This window comes from Solanum stenotomum, chromosome 5 (genome assembly GCF_019186545.1).
Source record: "Solanum stenotomum isolate F172 chromosome 5, ASM1918654v1, whole genome shotgun sequence".
Classification (NCBI taxonomy): Eukaryota; Viridiplantae; Streptophyta; class Magnoliopsida; order Solanales; family Solanaceae; genus Solanum; species Solanum stenotomum.
In genome coordinates this window covers 30,532,488-30,556,232 of record NC_064286.1, presented here as the reverse complement: position 1 = coordinate 30,556,232, position 23,745 = coordinate 30,532,488, and the positions used below count along the sequence as shown (strand labels likewise).

Here is a 23,745-nt window from a genome sequence, read left to right as displayed (position 1 = left end):
CCTTCAATGAACCTTCTATAATAACCTGCCAATCCTAGGAAGCTACGAACCTCTGTGGGTGTTGTTGGTCTTGGCCAATTTTTCACGGCCTCAATCTTTTGTGAATTAACCTTTATTCCTTCATCAGATACAATATGACCCAAGAATGACACTGAGTGTAACCAAAATTCACATTTGGAGAACTTGGCATACAACCGTCGATCATGATGAACTTGTAATACCTGTTGTAAGTGATTTGCATGGTCCTCTTCTGATCTTGAATACACCAAGATATCATCTATAAATACTATCACAAATACATCCAAGAATGGCTTGAACACCCTATTCATCAAATCTATAAAAATTGCCGGTGCATTTGTTAGCCCAAATGACATAATGAGAAATTAGAAATGACCATATCGTGTTCGAAAAGCTATCTTGGGTATATCCTTCTCCTTCACCCTCCCTTGGTGATAACCTAATCTCAAGTCAATTTTAGAAAAGCACTTGGCACCTTGTAACTGATCAAACAAATCATCAATTCTGGGGAGGGGATATTTATTCTTAATTGTGACTACATTCAATTGTCGGTAGTCGATACACATACTCAACGTTCCGTCCTTCTTACGTACAAATAACACTGGTGCACCCCATGGGGACACAATAGGCCTTATAAACCCCTTTTCTAACAAGTCCTTTAATTGTTCCTTTAATTCACGCAATTCTGCCTGGGCCATTCTATACGGAGGAATAGAGATAGGTTGAGTGCCTGGAATTAAATCGATACCAAACTCTACTTCTCGTTCTGGGGGTAAACTTAGAAGCTTTTCAGGAAACACATCAATAAATTCATTTACTACCGGAACAGATTGAAGAGTCAGTGGTTCTGCCTCCACATCTCTCACTCTAACTAGTTGACATATATACCCTTTTAACATCATCTTCCTCGCCTTCAAATAAGAAATAAACTTACCCCTTGGCGCTACAACATTGCCTTCCCATTCAAGGACTGCCTCGTTTTGAAAGTGAAAGTGCACTCTCTTAGTTCGGCAATCCATCGGGGCATAACAAGAAACCAACCAATCCATACCCATTATAATATCAAATTCAACCTTTTCTAGTTCAATTAGGTCAGCCAATGTATCACGGTCACAAACAATTACTATGCAGTTACGATAGACCCTTCTTGCTATAATAGACTCGCCGATTGGTGTAGACACTTCAAATGGTTTATTCAATAATTTTGGTGTTCTTTTAAGCTTCCCAGCAACCAGTGGAGTGATATACGATAGTGTGGAACCAGGATCAATTAACGCATACACATTATGTGAAAAGATGAACAATGTACATGTTACTACGTCAGGTGAAGCCTCCAAGTTCTGTCGACTCCCTAAAGCAGATGTGCGATTTTGGACTCTGCTAGAACTAGTTGCTCCTATAACACCTCTACCACGACCTGTAGGAACCTGTAGGCCTCTACCTAAAGGAGGCATCGATGATGACGATGCAACAGCTGATCCTGTAGGTTCTGATATATCACCCATGCGCCTTTTAGGGCAATCTCTCATTAGGTGCCCTGACATACCACACCAATAACAGGCATCTGTTCCAATACGACATATACCTACATGACTCCTCCCACATTGTTTACAAGGCTTCCTAGGAGGCATTGATTGTCTTGTACTGCCCTGCTCTGTATATCCTGTTCTCCGTGAACCTTGGCTCTCATTCTTTTGCCTAAACTGATTGCTTCTCGGCCCTTGAGATTGGGGTGGAGCGCTAGCTGTAGAGTAGGGAAATGACAGCCTAGCTGGTCTATTAGAAAACTGAGGCTTAAACTCACCTTGAGGTGGTGTAAACTGCCCGGTAGACCTAGCCCTCTTCGACTGCCCCCTTTCTGTCTCTTGTTCCCTTCTTCTCTGCTTTTGATCCTCCAATTTCTGTGCAAAAGCTTGCATCCTTTCTATATCCATGTCTTTATTTAAATAAGAAATAGTACAATCTCTAACTAGATACGAATCCAATCTATTCACATATCGATGAACTCTATCCTCCATAGTAGCAACTACATTTGGAGCATACCTGGACAAGGAATTAAATTGGAGACTGTACTCTCTCATGCTCATACCCCCTTGGTGAAGATTTAAGAACTGATCTGCGTGGGCCTCTCGAATCTCCAATGGCAAATAATGATCATGAAACGCCTTTTTAAATTCTTTCCAAGTAACTGGAGGTGCATCTGTACTCTTAGATTGCTTCCAAGCTTCATACCATAATATAGCCACACCCTTTAATCTATATGTTGCTAGCTCAACAACTTCTTCACCACTCACGTGCATAACATCCAAAGTTCATTGGATTTGATCAATAAAATCTTGCGGATCTTCATTAGGATCTGACCCGGTGAATGATGAAGGGTCCAAATTAAGGAAATCACGTATCCGTGTGCTAGCTTCCCTATCTGCACCACCAATACCCGTAACTGGGCCTTCTTGCCTTAGACATTGGACAGCAACTATATGAGTCAATAATTGAACCGCATTCCTCAAATCTTGCACGGTAGCATCTGTACGTGGTTCTGGGGGAACTCCATCCCTTCTCAACTCTTCAGGAAGTGGAGGAGTTGGGAATGTTTGTGATGGAGACTCATCTTGGGACTCACCTGGGTAGTCTAGCTGGCCTCTCCAGCCGCCACTTCTACTTGATTTCCTTTACTTTTACTTTTCCTTTTCTGTGGCATTTGTACTATAACAAAATAATTAAGAGGTTAAGCATGGTCCACCTACAACATTTGGCGCTATGGCACGATCTATAGAATGAAAAGAAAGGGACAACTCCTAAATGCCATGTAGCCTTCTGCTTATAAATGTGGTGCACAACACATCCATAAGAAAGACTCTACATAGACACGGCTTGTAGACTCCCTAGGATGACCTGCTCTGATACCACTTTTGTCACGCCCAAAATCCCATTAAGGCGGACCGGCACTCGTTGCCGAGAAGGCTCGGGAGGACCAACATGTAATCATCCTCTATCTATGAACATTTAAAGTTGTTGCCATATTGGATAACATGTTTTCATGAAAGTAGAAAATATTAACAAGCCAAAAGAAAGTGCACATAACTTGGCCGTTGGAACCATGATGTCTAAGAAACGAGGCACAACCACACTTCACTATACATAGTTTACAAAGCCTCTAAATGATAAAACATTATGGGTTACACTTAGCTACTATACAATACCAAAATACATGCTATAGGCTCGGAAAGCCCCGAATCAACCTGGAGCTCACCAATAGCCACTGGATGTCCTGTTCTCCCACTAGGGAGGTTTACTAGCTCCTGTACCTGCAACATAAATTGCAGGTCCCCCAAGAGAGATGTCAGTACGGGAGAATGTACTGAGTATGTAAGGCATAAAGTACTGTATGTGAAATAAGAACGCAAATGAAATCATATACCAATGTAAGAATACAAGACCACCTTTTCTCATATTATGGAATCAGGTACTTTACATTCTTTTCTTTACTTTATCATTCTTTACTTTACACTCTGCACAACATATAATACAAATAACCAGCTGATTAGTGGTAGACATATAAATCGGGATCGACCCATACTAGGCTTCCCTTTAAACCCTGGGATACCACCAGTAATATTGGGATCGACCCATGCTAGGTGATACTTCCACCCCTGGGATACCACCCATCAATAAGCAGATTCATTTAATATCTTTCCATTATCATTTGAGATGATTCTTTTGGTGATCATAGCATTTTTGAGTTGTGGGACTATGTAGTAAACAAGTGACATCTAATAATCATATAATGTAAGAACAACAAAGTAGAGAGTAGTTACACAATTAGTGAAATGCATAGGAGCTGAAATAACATATGGACCTTATTTAGTTAAAACGAGAACTCATGCAGGGTATTCAATGTATATGTACAGATTTGACAATGAATATGTATTGGAATGTACAGACATGTTAAAGAGTGAGAACAAGGTCATAAGTCGTGTTGGAGCTGGTAGGCTACCTCTATGTGTCGAGGACGAGTCTAGATTTCATGCCAATTAGTAGGAAATCGAAAAAAGTCTTGCATACCTTGTTGTACCACCTTGTAGTTACCTTGAAGTACCTTCTTTTCTTTTAAAATACTTATCTACAATAGAGTAGGTGATAAACTAGTATTAGTAGTTACTAAACATGCTTAGGCAGTCCAATCTCACTCAACAATAATGCTCGGGCAGCAAACCCGTAATTACCAAAATAAGGTTGTTCTTTCAATCCCTGCCTTCTTTTATTTCATTTGTACACTACACAACTATATTTCAATATCAGCAATTTACACCCTTTCCAGATATCAGCCAAGTTGTCCCCAATATGTTTATACATCAACCTGTCCCAAAAACAGTCCTAACAATCCAACATACAATAGAGGACGTGAAACCATAGTTTCCCATCATCATCCCACGAGTTCTTATCAACAATACACTTAAAATATCATACTTAGACTCGTGTTTAAGGAAGAGAAAGATAGGGCAGTCACTTTACCTTAATTTCTATAACTCGTTTTTCTTTTAATTTTAACCCTTCAATAACTTGAGCTTCCCTTCACATAGGCCAGAGAAAAAGAGAAAAGCCTCTCAATAACAAAGGAAAGTGAGCAATTAAACTTTTGACAGATTCAGTCCTCTGCTTGTTCTTAACTAATTAACATGTTTATCTAACATTCCATGAGAGAATTAGGCTAAATCCATTAGTAATTCCACTTATCTTACCTTGCAAGGGCTTGGGTTTATCCAAGAACCCTAGGAAACTTGTGGTTTCTGCTATGCTTTGAAAGAGAGAGGAGAAGCTTAGAGAGAAATCTGATTTTTGTCTATTCTTAAAAGTGAGGAAATGGCCAGCAACTTGGGGATTATAAAGGTCTTACTTTTCACCACCTCTTAAGTTGTAATATCAGCCACTAATTTGTCAAATTGGTCCAAGTAGGTGATGCATCTGCTTGGAATTATATATACACAAAATGGGCCCTTTATGTACTCATCTTGGGCTGCAATCTTTCCCCTTTCTAATAATATGCCATGGGCCAGAATTATACCCTTAATTTGGGCTTTAGTCTTTATTAGGCTCAAGTAGTTGGACTTGGACAGATTGGTGTGAGGCCTCATCTCCATTCCCTTTTCCTTTTTATTTAATTAGGGCCTCAAGTGAGCCCACTAATGTATGAACTAATCTTCCCCATCGGCCTAGCCCATTTGAGCTAAGCAAGTTAGTGACACTTGCTAGCTTTAAAAAGTCCAACAAGCACCTCAATTCTTTTATTCGTTTTCAGAGCGAATCTCCTTGGTTTAACTCAAAATTTATATCCACTTGATCACCTTAACTTTTAGACTTATATATAGCCCTTCGATCCAAAATTTAAATACTTCTAAAATTTGATGTTTATTCGATCGTGCAATATTGCAATGTACGGGAGTTACCCTTATAGCTTCTTTATTGTCACCATTCATCTAGGAAATCAAGTTCATTACTTATGCCACCAAGCTAAATCAAGTTCCATATGTGTAGGGCTTGTACACGTAAAATATGGGGTGTTACAGCGTGATTATCAATTATTGAAATTCGTTGAGTCTTAGTGGATAAGCTAGACTATTGATGCAATAGCCATCTCTCGATCAACTATTACGATTCAGACGAGTTCTCTCGAACCTTGACAAGCATAAGAATATACATAACCCAAAACTTCAATTAATCTACTCTCTCGAGCTAGATTGGTAGGATCGAATGCATAATCACTCTCTCAAGCTGAATCAACAATAACCCAATCTCTACAAACGTCAATCAATAGACTTAACTCTAAACCTCTTTTTTCAATCAAGCATCGAATACTATACTATAATTGTATTTGCAACTACAATTCATAAGTTAAACCTCAGCTATCAATCAAATCACTTCAAAAATGAAATTAAATCAATAATGACTAATACCCATAAGCTAATTAAGACAATTAATCACATAATCACACCCCCAAAAATGGGGGTTTTAGCCACACATCATAAAACTCTGTTGTCCATGAGTTGGGTAATGAATTCCAAGTCTTTACAATTCTTCAATTCAACTAAAATTCAAAACCACTTGAAATCTCTACTCCGAACACTAAAAAGGTGTTTGGGATCAAAAACTCAAGGTAAAAACTCTCAAACACTTAGAACAGTTCTTCAGAATTTCGGACTCTCTGAACTTTTGTTAAAATTTCCCTTTTATACTCTAACGAACTTCCAGCTTGTGGACCATTCTTCGAAGTAAGTCCTCCATCTCCAAACAGGTTGATGATACGCCAAGGCCTCACTTAATCACCTTATTGACTTGCCTTAGCACCATTGGACTTCAGTAACTTTAGGCGATCAGGATCGCTGCCACCGTTCAATTTGGCAGTTCACCGACTATCCATTTCCATTGCCATGTTGGCTTGTTCCCCAGAGTTGGCATGTTACAACACTAGGCGAGATGAAAAGCTACATGGCGGTTCGCCGAGTGGTCTTGGCGATCACTAGGATTGCCATTTTTCAAGTTCTTTAGCTTTTTCTCTCTTTTTTGCCCGATAATGTCATTGCCTTGCTCATTTTCCTTCATTGCTGCAAATCAACACTTTAACATCAGTTTAGAGAATAAAATAGGCATTGAGGAAAACAAAACTATGAAAACAAAGCCCTAAATGAGTGAGTGGAAATCTCAAACTCATCAACACCCTCAACTTAAACTTTTGTTTGTCCTCAAGCAAAATTCAACATCAATCAGTTCAACAAGGATGTCTACAAACAGTGCTATCAAGACTCAACATGAATGCACACAAGAGGTTCAAACTACACATGCAATGTTCAATTGTGCACTCTAACATTCAAAGTGTGACTAATCATTATCAAATGGAACTCTAGCTCACAATGCTTGCTTCAAATGCAAGTTCAAGCTCAACAAAAGTATTTGATTGCCCTCACATCAAGAATGATTTCATGCTCACAAGAAGCTCATCAAACTTTCAAAATTTCATAATCAAAAGCAACTCTCACTCTCTCAAAGATAAACACAAGCATTATATTTCTCCATAGACTTGCTCGTATTTTCCAATAAACATGACATTAAGCTCAATCAAGATTACAAAAGTCTTTCAAGGTTGTAAGGGGACAGAGGGTAAAGGTATAATAATTTTGTCTTAGTGACTTCTACATTTATAAAGCGGATTGCATTTCAGCTTTTCTCCTTCTCTTCCACACTTTTTGATTTTCGCAATCCACCCTATGTTCTTTTAAGCATGACTCATTGGGTACCCCATTTATTTTGCTCATTGCACACTTTATTTCAACAATTCATTTCTTTTTCAATTCTTTTCTCTTTTCTGTCGTTCTTTGTTTTCCTTTTACATGGAGGGGTTCCATCTTTTTCAACATGATTCTTCAAGGGGAAATTCCTCAACCTTTTTGACTTTCCTCCTTTTACACCACACCCTCAACTTTGGCTTGTGGCCTGAGTTGGCTTTTCAAACAATCCAATGCTTCATGAAGGTTGTAGGTGATGGGACAAAGAGGTCAAAGTTGTTCAAGTTTCATCCATAGAAAATGACAGGTTCAAATGCTGCCAAGCTAGGTTCACACTCTCACAAGGTGGTCACAAAGAGGTATAAAAGCAATTTTGGTTAACTCTCCACAAATGGTTCCTAAGATCACCTTTATCAATCGCCTACATTAATCGATTGGACAAACAGGGCTAGTTCTAGGTATTATCAAGCACATATTTCAGAGAAGATCGATCCACCACACATGGCATTCAACACAATCATCAAACAAGACTCTACAATTTTCAGCTAGCGTGCAATGATCATCACAAGAAGTCAACTCAACAACCGGCTTAGTTACAATGAGATGCTATGAGTTCACATATGACTTATGCAACTCAATTTGCCTCATCAGATTTGAACACACATATCGTTCAATCAAGAGAACTATTCAAGTCATGTGTATTCATCACAATCGACCCTCGAAATTGCAAGAGAACTATCACATTTACACACACAAGAGTTGGCAATTTTCTATACGGGTCAAAACCAACTTTCACATTAAAAACAATGGACGAACTGAAAGGATCAAAACCAATATATATATATAGATATATATATCCATCAATCACACAAACACAAAAGTAACAATAATATCCACTAAACAGCCCAAAAGAAGTAGGTATAGAAATACCTCACCCCGCCAAACTAAACTAACAATTGTCCTCAAATGCAAAGAAATAACAATACATAAAAGTGAAAAGAGTCAAAAGCCCCCTGTCAGGCTAAGCATGTGGTGAACTCTGCATATCAATAACTCCACTGTCTGGGCATCAATGTCGAGTGTAATATCATCCTTGGCTCCACTAGAGTCCATCATCGATGTGTCCCTCAACGATGCCTCAACAGTTGTACGAACCATGCCACTCAAGGTCCTCCATATAATTATACATAGCTACATCACAAACACCCAGCTCCTCCTCATTTGTCTCGACCTCGAACTCAACCTCCGCATCATCCCTAACAACATCTCCGGTCGTAGTAGCTGGAGGAACATCTGAACTGGCTACTCAAAACTTCTGAAAGGGTCACTATGCCAAATAGCATGGATAGATCGGTGGATTTTAGCTCATCCACATCCCGGCGCAACCCAACAACATCATCCTTCAAGGCCGTCATATCCTCAGAGGCCCCCTATCAGTGCTCACAAGCCTCTACCCTTATAGTAAGGGCATCCACTGCAAGTCCATGGGCATCAATCAGCTGCCTATGCTCTCTCAACTCAGCCCTGATCGGGGCTAGGGCAGCACCAATCACCATCTCAATAAGGTCAGGCACATCAGCCTCTACTGGGAGGCACGAACATTAGCAGAATGGGCTAGGTAGCCCATCTTGTATAGCATCACTCGGGTGATCGGGGGTCGAGAAGAAGCAGCAGTAGCGACAGTAGGAGGGGGAACAATAGTCAAACCAGAAGGTACAGAAGTAGAGGTGCCAGGGGTACGTGCAAGCTCAGTGGCCATGGGGGAAGGATTGCCTCTGTCGGCAACATCTCAATATTAACTAGTAGGATGTATTCACTGTTGCAGGTCTCCACCTGTCAACCTCATCTCTCATATACTCTGCATCTATCCTTTGGATGTCAGTAGAGGAAGTGGGAGTCACTTCCACATCCGTATTGGCAATCAAAAGAACACGGGCTCGCCTGCACAATTCTATTATCAATATTGGGAACGAAAGAGAGGTCTAGCTCTGCTTAGCCCTAATGGCCATCTCCTACTTTATGATCAGACCTAGATTAAGTTGATCTCAATCCATGATGCAGTTCAAACAAGAGCCTTTGGATGTTAGAGTATCGACTCACTTTGTGAAGGCATCAATGTGCTGCTGATGAACCCAAACCAAAACCTAGCATCCACGTTCAGGTCCTTCTTTTCAATAGGAATTCGAACCTCAATCCACTGTGGAGTAGTATCAAATATCAATGGTGCCAACTAACTCTTTAAATCATCGAAGGTCTTTTTCTAGATTTTATCTATATAGTAATGCATCACCTTCATCTTGTAACCCAATACCTCATTAATATCAGTGTTGCTGCACTTCACCTTCCAGCCCCTCACTACCACATAATCGACCGACTAGAAAGAGCTTTCCTTCTTATTTCCTTTAGGGACTAGCTTCCCATATTCGTTGTAGAACTCCTAGACCCAAGAAGGAATATATGAGCCTCGGGACATTATGAATAGCTCAAACTTGTGGAACTTGAGTGTGTTTCACACCTCTGGTTACCACTTTACAACACTATTTGTAGACAAATATTATTCCTCAAGAATGGTCCTTAAGACCTCGGCCTTTAATATATTCAGTGACTAAGGTTGAGGAGCCTGAACTGGTGGTACCTCCTCTACTACCTGAGCTGGAGGTAGAGGAGGCATATGAGGCACCGAGATCATGCATCGCCTTGGACCGTAGCTCCTCTCTCCTAGACTGGAAAAGCTAATCGTCTTCTGACTCAAATATGGAGATTGACGAACTGTCACCTGAGTGATACTTACTATCAGAGGTAGTGAGGTTAGTGGCATAGATGCCCTCGCTATCAGATCTCCCCTCCGCTAGTGTTGGCAACACAGGCCATTTGCCTTTTCCTTTTCCCATATTGGAGGAAGTTTAGCCCGTGCATTCCGAACCGGTGTAGCGCCTTCGTTTATCACAATTCCTCTAGCCTACTTTTGGGGCAGTTGATTTCTCCCAGGTGCTTTTGGTCTAGCCATTCCTGGAAAACAAAACCACATACGTTAGACGTAATTCAAAAAATTTCAAAGTTATAACATTGTGCAGGAAAACTCGCTAAATGTTCCATACTAAAATGCTACATAAATCAACACAGGTCGGCGATATCCGACACCATTCGGAGAACTAAAAAATACTCGCCGAATGTTATAGAATATTTTTGAAAAATTGGGGCCCAAAAGGGCGATCAGAAGGGGCTTTCGGCGAGTCGTCGAGTGAACTCGGCGAGCTCAATCATATCGCCAAAAGTTATAGAACACAATTCCCAACAGTGAAGAATAAAAAGGACAATCAAGGGTCTTTAGAAAAAACGTAGAACAACTCAGCGAGCTCGACACAACTCGCCGAATAAACCTATGTGCCAGATTTTGACCCTGACCTTCAATTTCTCACCTGCAGCCCATGAAAACAAAATTAAACACCTATTCTACACAATTAAGCCCAGACCCATACTACCCATGACCTCGGGGTACTCAAACTTCCCCCAATTCGGCCAAAATTGGCCAATCGACATATCTTTCCCTTAAGAATGACGTAACTTGCTCTATCATTGGGCAAAATCAGACGATTGGCACAAACGGGGTTACTCACAGTTCACCCTCACTAGACCATCAATAAAATCAACACAACCTAGCATTTTAATCATTCAACACATGGGATTTCACAATTAAATGCAAACATAGGCAATTTGGGATCTTATAGGCACACATTAACAACAAGCATTCAAACAATTACTACTACGCACATAAATCAACAGGGTACTGATCATGCGTTTGCAATTACCAAAACTTGAAGTGCGGGGTTCAGATAACCAACCTCGAAGTTGGTAAATGAAAAGTAGATTGAAGCAACAGACGGCAAAATCCACCCTCGAGAACTTGATACCACAGGAAAATGCGATAAAAACAAGTGCACAAATATAGAGCGCATTTGTGAAAGTGCAAGAGTCAAAAAATATGAAATGAGAAAGGTTTTTGAATTTAAAATGGTTCAGCCCCTTTTTGACCCTTCAATTCGCGCGCTGATCAGAGAGGTCATTTACGTCGCCGACCCATTTGGCGATGCACCGAATGGTACTTTGGCCTCCTGAGTTTTACAGAACCTCGAGCTAACTAGATGGTTCAAGCGGTGATCCAGATCGGGCTCACCGACCTGTTCGGTGACTCACCGACTTGTTCGGTGACTCACCGACTAGTACCTGGGCTCGCCTAATTGCTTTTCTTCCCAAAATTTCAAATTTTTGACCTGCACATTCAACACCCGTTATTCAAACACAATATTAAAAGGCTCAAAAACATGGGTTGCCTCCCAAGAAGCACCTTATTTAACGTTGTGGTACGACGAGGATACATATTCAAGATTCATTTTTGGGATTGGCCATGGTGTTACTGGTAATCCCCCTTTTTGCCTTGGATTTAAATGAGTCGAGATTTGACCCATTTGTGTTTCCAACTGCTTAATGGACACCGAGTGAGAAGTAAATTTCTGATTTAGAGTGGAGACATCGTCTTTCATTTCGTTAGCACTTTGTCTGACCCTTCCACTTTGTTGAGAATGTGTGAAAGCATATCTTCAGTGCGGAAAATTTCTGGGTCTTTTGGCTTTTGACGCTCATGGGGAGGAACATATCTCTCTTTGTCCCCATCTCTCTCCTTCCAGTTAGTTCGACTATCCCGCCATTCCCTATCATAGTCTCTCCAGCCGTCATCATGCTCTCTATTCAAACCTTGATTCTCGCCCGGCCGTCAATAGTTCAGACGGAAACCTCCTCCTTGATTTGCAAGAAAACTCACTTCCTCATTATATAGAGCCTCAAAGTGTGCATTATCGAGGTTCACCCCACTAAAACAACTATCATTCACAGCTTTAGAACCACTACCCATGACATGTTTTGAGAAATCCATTCGGGTGATCATCTTGGCCAAGTTTTGATCTCGCTCTTGGTCCTTTTCAATCTGTTCCTTGGTCATCTTAAAGGTTAAAGGAGACAGTTGATCCTCTTTCGTATTCCAAGCATGATTGATTTTGGTCATCCCATCAAGCAGCGTGGCTGAAATTTCGAACGGCTGCTGCATGATCCCCCCTTGGACGAGTTGGTCAGCCACACCTTTGTAAATCAAATCTAGACTCCGATAGAAATGTTGTAACAAGACATTGTTCGAGAGTCCGTGAGTTAGACATTGGAGAAACAACTTTTGGAAACGTAGCCACGTCTCATGAATTGGCTCACCATCCAAGAGTTTGAAACCTTGAATATTATCTCTCAATGACATGTTCCTCGAAGAAGGAAAGAACCTTATCTAGAATGCCTCAGTAAGTTCATCCCAAGTGGTAATGGAGTCCCTTAGTAGGTCGGCTAACCACTTAGTTGCCTCCCCCATCAGTGAAAAGGGGAACAACGAAAGTCGGACAGACTCTTGGGAGGTGTTCTTGAAAGAAAAGGGACCACAAACGTCCACAAAATTTGGGATATGGTCATGGGGATCCTCATGAGCAAAGCCTCCAAATAACCCTTTCATTTGCAATAGTTGCAACATCGTTCTTGTCACGTGAAAAACCACATTTCCTACGACTGGAGGCTACCGGAAAGCACTTACACCACCCAAATATACTTCATTCACATCGTTCAAGTTGTCGATGTCGTCATTATGTCCCAGCTAGCTGGCGTTGCTTCCGTTGACACTCATTTTGTCACCTTCTCAAAGGCAACAAACAACAAGCAAAAGTAAAATGGTTCAACTACAACATACCAAGATCACAACGAAACTTCAATAAGAGAATTTTAAGCACCACTCACCGGCAGCGGCGCCATTCTTGATAATGCTCAACTACACTTCATCCAACACTAGGTGTAGGCGATCGTAATCTTGTATAAACTCAACAAAGAGTTGGGGTTGATCCCACAGGGAGTGGTAAGGAATGGAATTCACTTAAGAAGTAAAAAGTGTGTTCTAATCGGTTGTAGAAGCAAACATTATCGAAACAAAGTAAAGTAAATTGTAAGGTTTGACAACGAATGTCAGATGGGGAATTAGATTTGTCAAGTAACAACTACAACAACTACGAAATATGGGAGTAATTAAATAGAGAGGGATCCTTGGGGATATGATTGATTAATTGCCAATTTTGCTATACGGGTGATTACTAATTATTGAAATTTGTTGAGTCTTAGTGGATAGGCTAGACTATAGATGCAATAGCGATCTCTCGATCAACTATTATGATTCAGGCGAGTTCTCTCGAACATCAACAAGCATAACATTATAAACAACGCAAAACCTCAATTAATCTAATTCTCAAGCTAGATTGGTCAGATCGAATTTAGATTCACTCTCTCGAGCTGAATCAACAACTACCCAATCACTATTAACGTTAATCGATAGCCATAACTCTAAACCTCTTTCTCAAGCAAGCATCGAATATTATACTAGAATTGCATTTGCAACTTCAATTCATAAGTTAATCCTCAGTTATCAACTAAACCCTCAAAACAACAGTTAAATCAATAATTACTAACACACATAAGCTAATTAAGACAATTAATCGCATAATCACACTCCCAAGAATGGGGGTTTTAGCCACACATCATAAAAAGGAAGAAACAATTACGAACAATGTTTTCCATGAGATGGGTAGTGAATTCTAAGTCTTTACAATGCTTCAATTCAACTAAAATTCAAAACCCATTTGAAATGTCTACTCAAAACTCTAAGGGCCCGTTTGGCCATAGATTTCCCAAGTAAAACTTGGGAAAAAATTTGGCAAATACTGTTTGTTCATACACTTTCTCATTATTTGGCAAATTTTTTTGGCAAATAACCCAAATTCCCAAATACTAGTTTTTTCTAGTATTTGGGCCAAATCTCATTATTTGGAAAGTTTTAAAAATTTAAATTTAACACCAAACTTTTATCTTTTACAAAAACACCCTTTATAGTAATTGTTTGCGTTATATTACATAATTTTTTACGTGAACACCAAAGTAGTGATGAAATATTCAGTGAATAAGAAAGTGATGATATGGTTGTTGATGGAAATGATGAACAATCGGCTCAGGGTAACGAAGTCATGTGTTTTGTCTACTTCACGATGTATGGAATGATGCTTGTTGTACTCACTCAAAACTACCACATTGCTCTAGTGGCATGAACACTACTTGTTATTTGTTGCAACGAAGATCCAATTGACTTGTAATACAAACTTATGGTTAAATTTGATAGTTTTTAAAACTTATGGGTATAAACCATATTTTTCTACTATGGCCAAACACATGGTGAAATTTCACCCAAATTTTCACCCAAATAATATTTGCCAAGAATATTTGAAAATCTATGGCCAAACGCTAGCTAAGAAAAGTGTTTGGGATAAAAAAACTCAAGGTATAAACTCTCAAACACTCAGAATAGTTCTTCAAAAATTTCAGACTCTCTGAACTCTTTTTAAAATTTCCCTTTTATACCCTCCCAAACTTCCAGCTTGCGGACTATTCAGCGGACTAAGTCGTCCGTCGCCAACCAGGTAAGAGATGTTCTAAGTGCTTCACTTCATTGCCTTCTTGAGTTACCTCAGCACCATTGGACTTCTGTAACTTTAGGCAATCTGGATCGGTGTCGCCTATCCATTCGGCGGTTCGCCGACTATGTATTTCCATTGTCATGTTGGCTTGTTTCCTAGGGTTGGCATGTTGTAACATTAGGCGAACTAAGGATCCACTCGATGGTTCGCCGAGTGTTCTTGGCGATCACTAGGATTGCCTTTTTTTAACTTCTTCAGCTTTTTTCCTTTTTTTCCCCGGTAATGTCCTTGTCTTGCTCCTTTGCCTTCTATGCTGTAAATCAACACTTTAACATCAGTTTAGAGCATAAATTAGGCATTGAGAACAATAAAACTATGAAAACAAAGACCTAAATGAGTCAAAATCTCAGACTCATTAGTAACCTGACCGAAATCACCCAATAACACTCGGTCTCGAAGAGCCACCAAGGCCTCATCCTCAAACTATCGGCTAAGGAGCTGATCAAGAAGAGAAGACTGAACTCTCACATAAGCTAAAACACACCTAGAGATGTTACCTCGAATTAAAGTCCCTGTCTAATGATGTTAGAGAATAGAGAGGTCATAGTGCTTTAAAATCTCAATCTAGAGACGCTACCTTGAATTAAAATCCTTATGTCTCATGATATATTGAAGGCTCTTATGATAAGTGTAGATCTCACAACGAACTCCATATAGGTAGTGCCTCTAGATTTTAGAACAAAAACTACCGCCGCCAACTCCAAGTCATAAGTGGATAGTTCCACTCATGAAGCCTAAGATGCCTCGATGCATAAGCAATAACCCAGCCCCGGTGCATCAATACACAACCAAAACCAACACCGGATGCATCACTATACACCGTGATGCCCTCACTCTTAACTAGAAGAGTCAATATACGTACAGTAGTCACCAACTCCTGGAGCTTCTAAAAGCTCAACTCAAATTCCTAAACCACTCAAAAGGAACATCAAGGCATGTCAACTGGCTCAAAGGTGATGCAATAGTGGAGAAAACCTTTACAAACCGTATGTAGTAGCCTGCCAACCCAACGAAGCTCTTAATCTCAATAACCGAAGTGGGCCTAGACCAAATACGAACAACCTCAATCTTCACCGGATCTACCATGATACCATCCTACTCCAAGAACACTACAGACTCAAAACAGAACTCACACTTCGAGAACTTGGCATAAAGTTGTTGATCTTTCAAAGTCTAGATCAAAATCCTTAGATGTTGCTCATGATCACTCCTGATCTGTGAGTATATCAGAATGTCATCTATGAAAACAATGACGAACAAATCAAGATATAGCCTCAACACTCGTGTCATCAAGTCCATGAAGGCAGTAGGTGCATAAGCCAACTCAAAAGACATCACTAGGAACTCATAGTTCCCACATGGAGTTCTAAATGCGGTCTTAGGGATATCTACTGCCTATTTGTCAGCTGATGGTAACCAGACCTCACATTAAGCTTCTAAAATAGTGCGGCTCCCCAAAGCTGGTCAAATAGATCATCAATCCTAAGCATTGGGTAACGGATCTACACCGTCACCTTATGCAATTACATATAGTCAATACACATATGCATCATACCGTCTTTCTTCTTCAAATATAGAATGGGAGCACCCCAAGGAGACACACTAGAATCACTTACCCAAGAGATCCTGAAGCTGGACACTGAGCTCCTTGGAATCACAAATAGGCCGAGTACCCTACTCAAGCTCAATAGGAAAGTAAATATCACACTCTGGGGGTATGCCAGGTAGGTCAATAAGAAGCAGATCAGTAAAATCATGGACAACTGGAATGGACTCAACTGAAGGGACCTCCCTACTCACATCACACACATATGCCAAATAAGACAAACACCCGCTAGCCATTACCATCCGCTCCTGAATAAAATATATAACACCAATCAGTGTGTTGCTTGATAACGCTCAACTGTACCTATTTCGATTCAAAGTGCAGGCGGTCTCTAACAAGTATAAACCCAACGATAAGTTGGGGTCGATCCCACAGGGAGTGATACGGTAAAGAATTCGATTATGAAGTATAAACGTGTTCTAATCTTTTGTAGGTATAAGTAATCACGTGACATAAACTAAATCATTAAATTTCAATGACTAATATCAAATAAGGGAGAAATTGGTAACCTATTGTGAACAAGAAATCAGTAAAACAAGAATTATACAATTAGAGATTGGACCTTAGGAATGTGATCAGTCGACTGTTAATTTCACGTAATGGGTAATAATTGATTGCTAAAAAGAGTTGAATCTCAACGGATAGGCTAGGCTTAAGATAAAATAGCCATCTCTCGGTCAACTACTATGTTTCAAGTGAGTTCTCTCAAACCTCTGCAAGCTTAGCATTATCAAACAACCCAAATCCTTAATTTACCCAGTTTCTCAAATTGGGTTTATAAAGACGCAATAACATCCACTTTCTCAAGCTAGATTTTAAAGACACAATCAATACAATTATCATTCAATTGTTCTACTCTAACACCTCTTTTTCAAGCAAGTATAAAGAACTAAGCTAGAATTGAATTTGCAACTTCAATTCCTTAATTAAAATGTGAACAAATGACTGAACCCACTTCAAATCAACAAGTAATAGCACCCATTAGCTAATTAAGACATTTGATTCCATCATCACACCTCAAAGATATGGGGTTTTAGCCAAACATAGTGGAAAATAAGAAATTGTTACCAAATAGATTATCCATTTGAAGTTGCCAACAATTTGGAAATGGCCAAATGCTGAAATTAAGCTAAAATCTTAAAATCTCCAATTCTCAATCACAAATTTCTCTCAAAAGTGTTGAAACAATGTGCAAAGGTGAAAAACTCTCCAAAAATTTGAATGTACAGTGTGAGAACTTTGGAACCTTTTTTCTTCCTTTAAAAATTGTATTTATACATTCCCAAAAATTCAGTATGGAAGCAACTCGGTAAAGTAAGTTGAGATCGCCGACCCAGGCGGCGAACCGCTGAGGTGCTCCTCTTCTCGCCTTTTGCCTAGGTTTTTCCATAAGATTGTTCTAGAACTTTTTGCGAGCTGGATCGTGGTCGCCTATACATTCAAAGCATTGCCGAATCATCTTTTTTCTCACCAAGTTGAATCGGTCCATGGGCTGCTTCCCTGGAACTTTAGGAGAGCTAGACGCCCAATCGGCGAGTCGCCGAGTGATTTTGGTGAGGTTTAGCTTTTCTTTTCTTCAACTTTTTCAACTTTTTTGCTCCTTTTTATATCATAATGTCCTTACCTCACTCTTAAGCCTTGATTGGTGCATATCAACATACTAACATCAGTTATGAGCATAAAATAGGCATTGAGGACACTAAATCAATGAATAATAAGCCCTAAATGAGTCAAAATTCCCGATTCATCAACACCCCTAAACTTTTGCTTGTCCTCAAGTACAACACAAGATTAATCAGGCCAACAGGGATGTCTAAAAATAGTGCTACTTGAGACTCAACATGAATGCACACAATGTTCATTTCACACATGCATTTTTCAATGGTGCACTAAAAGTTTCAAACTATGACTAGTCATCATCAAATAGAGTTAAGCTCACAATGCTCACTTCAAATGCAAATTCATGCTCAACAAGAGTATTTGAATGTCCTCACATCAAGAATGATTCTATATTGCTCTCACAAAGCCAATCAAAGATTAAAGCTTAAGGAATCAAAATCAACTCCCCCACTCTCAATGATAAATACATGCATGATTTTACCCATAGGCTTGCCCGTATTTTGCGATCAACACATCATTCAACTTATGTAACATCACAAAGGTCTTTCAAGGCTTGTACCTGGGCTGAGTGTAAAGGGATGATCATTTTGGCTTAGGGACTTCCAGCTTCATAAAGCATGGCACAAATTTCAATTCTTTCCCTTTTCTTTCATTCTTTTCCTTTTCACAACCCATCCTTGGCATATTCAAACACACAAAAATTTTGGTATAGCTCACGGATACCCCTTTTGGTTCCACAATGCACAATTGATACAAATGTTTCATTACTTTTCTCTTGTAGCTTTTCTTTCTCTCTTTATTTTATATGGATGGGTTCCATCTCTTTCTTCAAACAAGTTTTCAAAGATGGATTTCATGAACTTCTTGCTCAATTTCTTTCATCTTTCTTACCACACCCCAAACTTAGGCTTTTGGCCTAAGTTGGCTATTCAAACATACCAATGTTTCATGAAGGTTTTTAAGTGGGAAGGACATGGCAATTTGTGTTCATCTTTCACCCAAATAAAAATTTAGGCTCAAATGGTACCAAGCTAGGTTCACACACTAACAAGGTAGTTAAACGAAAGGTGTAGCAATTATGTTCACTCTCAAAAATTTGTGCCTAGCATCATTTTTTTCATTCACCAATGCTAGTCAATTGGATCAATGGGGCAAGTTCTAGGTCTCACCAAGCACATATTTCAAGTAAACCTCACCACACAAGGCATTCAACACTATCATCCATCATGACTCTACAAGTTAAGCTCGCGTGCAACGATCATTACAAGACTCACTTTGAAAATCAACTAGTCACAAAGCGATGCTAAGAGTTCACACATGACTTATGCAACTCAAATTTGCCTCATTGGACTTGCACAAACATATCCTTCAATTAAGAGCATTATTCAAGTCATCGGTATTGATCACAACCGACACTCAAATGTACGAGAAAACAAAACAACACTAAGAACTAAGACAAATCAAGCGAAAATCAAGAGAGGGGTATTCCCATTTAAGCAACACAAGAAGATGATAAAATCATTCAACTAACTAAACATCCAACAATCAACGAAATAAAAGAAAAACAAAATGAATACAACCACGAGGATAGGTATCAAGATACCGTCTCCCCACCAAAAATACAAAATACTGGCCTCAATATGAAAGGGAAATTAAATGTCGCAAAAGTAAATAAAATAGGAATAGTGTAAAGATCCCCCTATCAGGCTAAACCTGAGGCAAACTCTGTGTATATATGGTTCTCTAAATCTGGGCATCAGTGCCTGGCTCTCCTCCAGTATTGGATGGCTACGCAGTGACCTCCACCATTGGCTATGATCCACTTGGACCAATAATCATAATCGATGAGTCACGAAGTGAGGCCTCCATAGCCACCCAGACCAAATCACCCTTTAGGTCCTCTAGGTCCTCAAACACAACCTCCTCATGATCTTTGAACTGCTCCTCATCAGTCTCAGGGGCATCGGTCTCATCACCATTATTTGTTGCAGCAGCATCTCCGATCACAGTAGTCGGAGGGATCTCAGAAGTAGCTGGCATAACTGAACTAGGTCCCTCAGGAATATCAACTCCACCCCATAGCACAGAGATATTTGTGGATTTCAGCTCATCCACATCACGTCGAAGTCCAACAATATCAGCCCTTAAGGTTATCAAATTAGTGTCATTTCGATCGTTACGCTCACATACCTCTATCTTAATAGTCAGGGCATCTAATGCTTGGCCATGTGCATGATCAATTCACACTATCCTTATACTTCCTCTCGAATGGGAGCAAGTGTTGCCTCAATAGCTTATTCGATCATAGAAGGAACAGTTGCCTCAACTCTAGAAGCACGCACATCGCCTGAATATGAGAGGTGACCCTTTTTATATAACATGGCATGTGTCAATGGGGGATGGGAGACAACAGCATTACCAGAAGTAGAAGGGGTGGAGGAACTAGGCGTACATGTTGGCTCACCGATCGGAGTAGAAAGAGCATTATCAGCCTCCATAGCCTCTAAATCGACAGCATGAGATGTATCCACCAGTGTTGTCCTCCTCCGCTCAGACTCATCCTTTATATAATCGGCCTCAATCCTTCTAATTTTAGTAGATGAGGTAAGAGTCAGCTTAATATCAGTCTTCCCCACCATGGCACTACTCCAGCCCGATGAATAAATCACTTCACTAGCAGAAAAGGCAACAAGGTCTGACTCTGTTTGGCCTTCATGGCCATCTCCTGAACAATAATCATCCCCAGATTCAACCACTTTTGATCGATAATGCACCCCAGAAAAGCGGCTTTTAGATGCTAGATAGTGGATTCATTTCAAGACAGCATCAGGGTGTTGCTGATGAAACCAAACTAGTACCGAGCAACGACATTAAGATTCTTCTTCTCAATTGGGACCCCCACCTCTATCCATGGAGGAGTAGCATCACTCAGCAATGGGGCCAACCAACCCTTCAGATTATCCAACGTTCAAATCTTGATCTTGTCAGCCAAAGAAGGTCGAATATTGTTAGTGCAGCCCAACATGTCATTTATATCTGTCACACTGCATTTCACCTGTTTGTTTTGCACCTCAATATAATCTACCACTGCTATTGAACCTACTTTCTTCTTCCCTATCAGGATCAACTCTGCATATCTGGCATAGAATTCCCAAACCCAAGTAGGCACATATGGTCCCCCAATGTAACGACTCAGAAAATGATAGGTTAAACTAGAGCCTAACGTGTGTGTGTTTGAGTTTGGTGTGAGGTTTAATGTTGTGTATTGTTGTCCCAAGTTTTTGGTTCTGGAGTGAACGTCAAGGCATAGGTTAGACTCTGTAGTTGAAAGACCCCTTTTGATGATTGGTTAAGGGTTGCAAGGGCTTGTGCCAAGCCAGGGGGCAAGGCATAAGCCAAAGACCAAGGCTACCCAACCTTTGCCAAGCGCTACCTCATGACCATGGACCACTTCACGGTCAGTTGTCTTGACCACGGTCAGTTGTCTTGACCACGGTCAGTGGTCTTGACCATGGTCCGTTGAAGTGGTCATGAAGGTCACTTGGTGGCATGGCAAGCAAAGCAACTTGGCCAAGCTACTGCCCAAGTTCCACGGACCACTTCACTGCTAGTGGTCTTTACCACGGCCCATAGAAATCGTTGTGAAGATTACTTGTCCATGTGGAGGTTTAGCAAGCTCGAGGGAGCTACTGCCTAGGGACCACGGGCACCACCATAGGCCGTGGTCCACCTTCACGGTCCGTAGAAGTGACAATGGTCACTGACGGAGCTGCCTTAATTAGGGTGTTTTTTGTAAATTCTTATTTAAGTTTTATTAATGTGGGGTCGTTTAAAATAGATGTATATCTTACATATGTATAGTTTTAAGTCTTTAAACACCTATTTCCCCTGATTAATCAAAAAACCCCAAGTTCTTCCTCTCTCAATATTTCTCTCTCAACTCAAGGAAGAAGAAGAAGTGGGAGCTAGGGTTTGGATTCAAAGCTTATTCATCAAATTTCATGGGGAAATCTTAGTAAAAAGTATGGTGATCCTTCATCTAGGGTCAATTTTCACCCTAGAGTCAATTTCAAAGAAGTTTCAAAGTTTTCAAGTTTCATGAAAAACCCTAAGTTTCACTCAATCTCATGGGTTCTTGCGTCAAACGTTTTCAAATGATAAACTATTATTATATTAATGTTTAATTGATGATTTAAGATAAAAAAAATACTCTATGAACCCATGATTTCTCTCAATTCCTAAATTGTGCCTTATGAAGTGGGTTTGTTGATTAAGAATGAATGTTGAGCGAGTTATGCCTAGATTGATTTATTGTTGACTTGTGTCATCATCTATGCCTAATTATGGTGAATTGTGATAGTAGACTTGTATTAGAGATGTTGATCCACTTGAAAGATGGAGGTGTTTAGTTATGATGTAGTTACATTATGTTAGTATAATTCTACATGTATTCGTGATTAACCTAAGATTCAAGGGTTATGTCATGAAAGAGGCAAATTGAGGGTTTAAATGTGATCCTCCAAGAATTGTGAACTTCTCAATGTAATGCCTTAGACTAGATCACCTGGTCTTGAATTGGTTTAGGGTAATGCTTCTAAACATGAAATGACTTGATCATGATATTATGTGCATGTTGATGAATACTTGAATTATAAAGTGCCAATCATGATGTGATTAATGCATTGATGAGTTGTCGGATCATGGTATTCCCTTATCTATTGTGCTATTGCTATATGACGGGACGAGTTGATCCATAACTGTTGAAGGGCATATTGTGGAGGTTTATGCATGTTGGCAAGATTGGGTGTGAACTCATTATTTACTTAGAAGTTGAAAGTTCTATGACTATTGAGTATATTGTGATATTGTTGAAAAGGCTATTCTTCCATTACCCCTACACTTGATAATGTATGCAGGGTCTAGGATGATTATAATGATGTTGATTGTGTCATTGCAATGACAATTACACACACACTCCATGCATAAACATGATTACGATGTATCAATGGTGTTTATTGAAAGTATAGTTCTCATATGCACCTTTACACATTATTATGCATGAAATGTACATAACCATGTTGATCCTATCGTGTTGATTAAAAGTCCATTCTCATGAGAATGCATGATCTTAGAATGAAAGTTATTCTCACATACTAATGTTGATTCAAAGGTGAAAGGTAGTTCTCACCTCTAATGAATCTATGAGCTATTTAGTGGGGTTGTATTGAACGAAGGGTAAAGTCTGCCTTCACATATGTAGATACAATTCCATACTAAATATGTATAATTAGGAAATAATGCCTAGTACCGAGTGGATATGGACAATGAGGATAAGGCCCCTTATCTAATGCAATAGGTTGGGTCTTCTATAGTAAACTCATGAGATGGAATCTCCTCTGCTAATGCAATAGGTTGGGTTTCTAGTAACAATGTCCCTATCCCATAACTATGTGCCAAACATAGGACTTAGCTACTGGATCCACTTCGAAGCTAAATATAATTAGGTCTACCTTCGGCAAGTAAGAACACATTCTTTCGGTGTGGGGTTATATGACACAAGATTCCATGTAGCTCACATGGTCTATGTCGGGTATGGCTAATATTCCCTAATAACAACACG

General features: G+C 39.8%; 1 pseudogene; it reads right to left on the bottom strand.

Moving 5' to 3' along the window:
- The window catches only part of LOC125863855 (uncharacterized), a 68,911-nt pseudogene that overhangs the window by 2,119 nt on the left and 43,047 nt on the right, over positions 1-23,745 (bottom strand).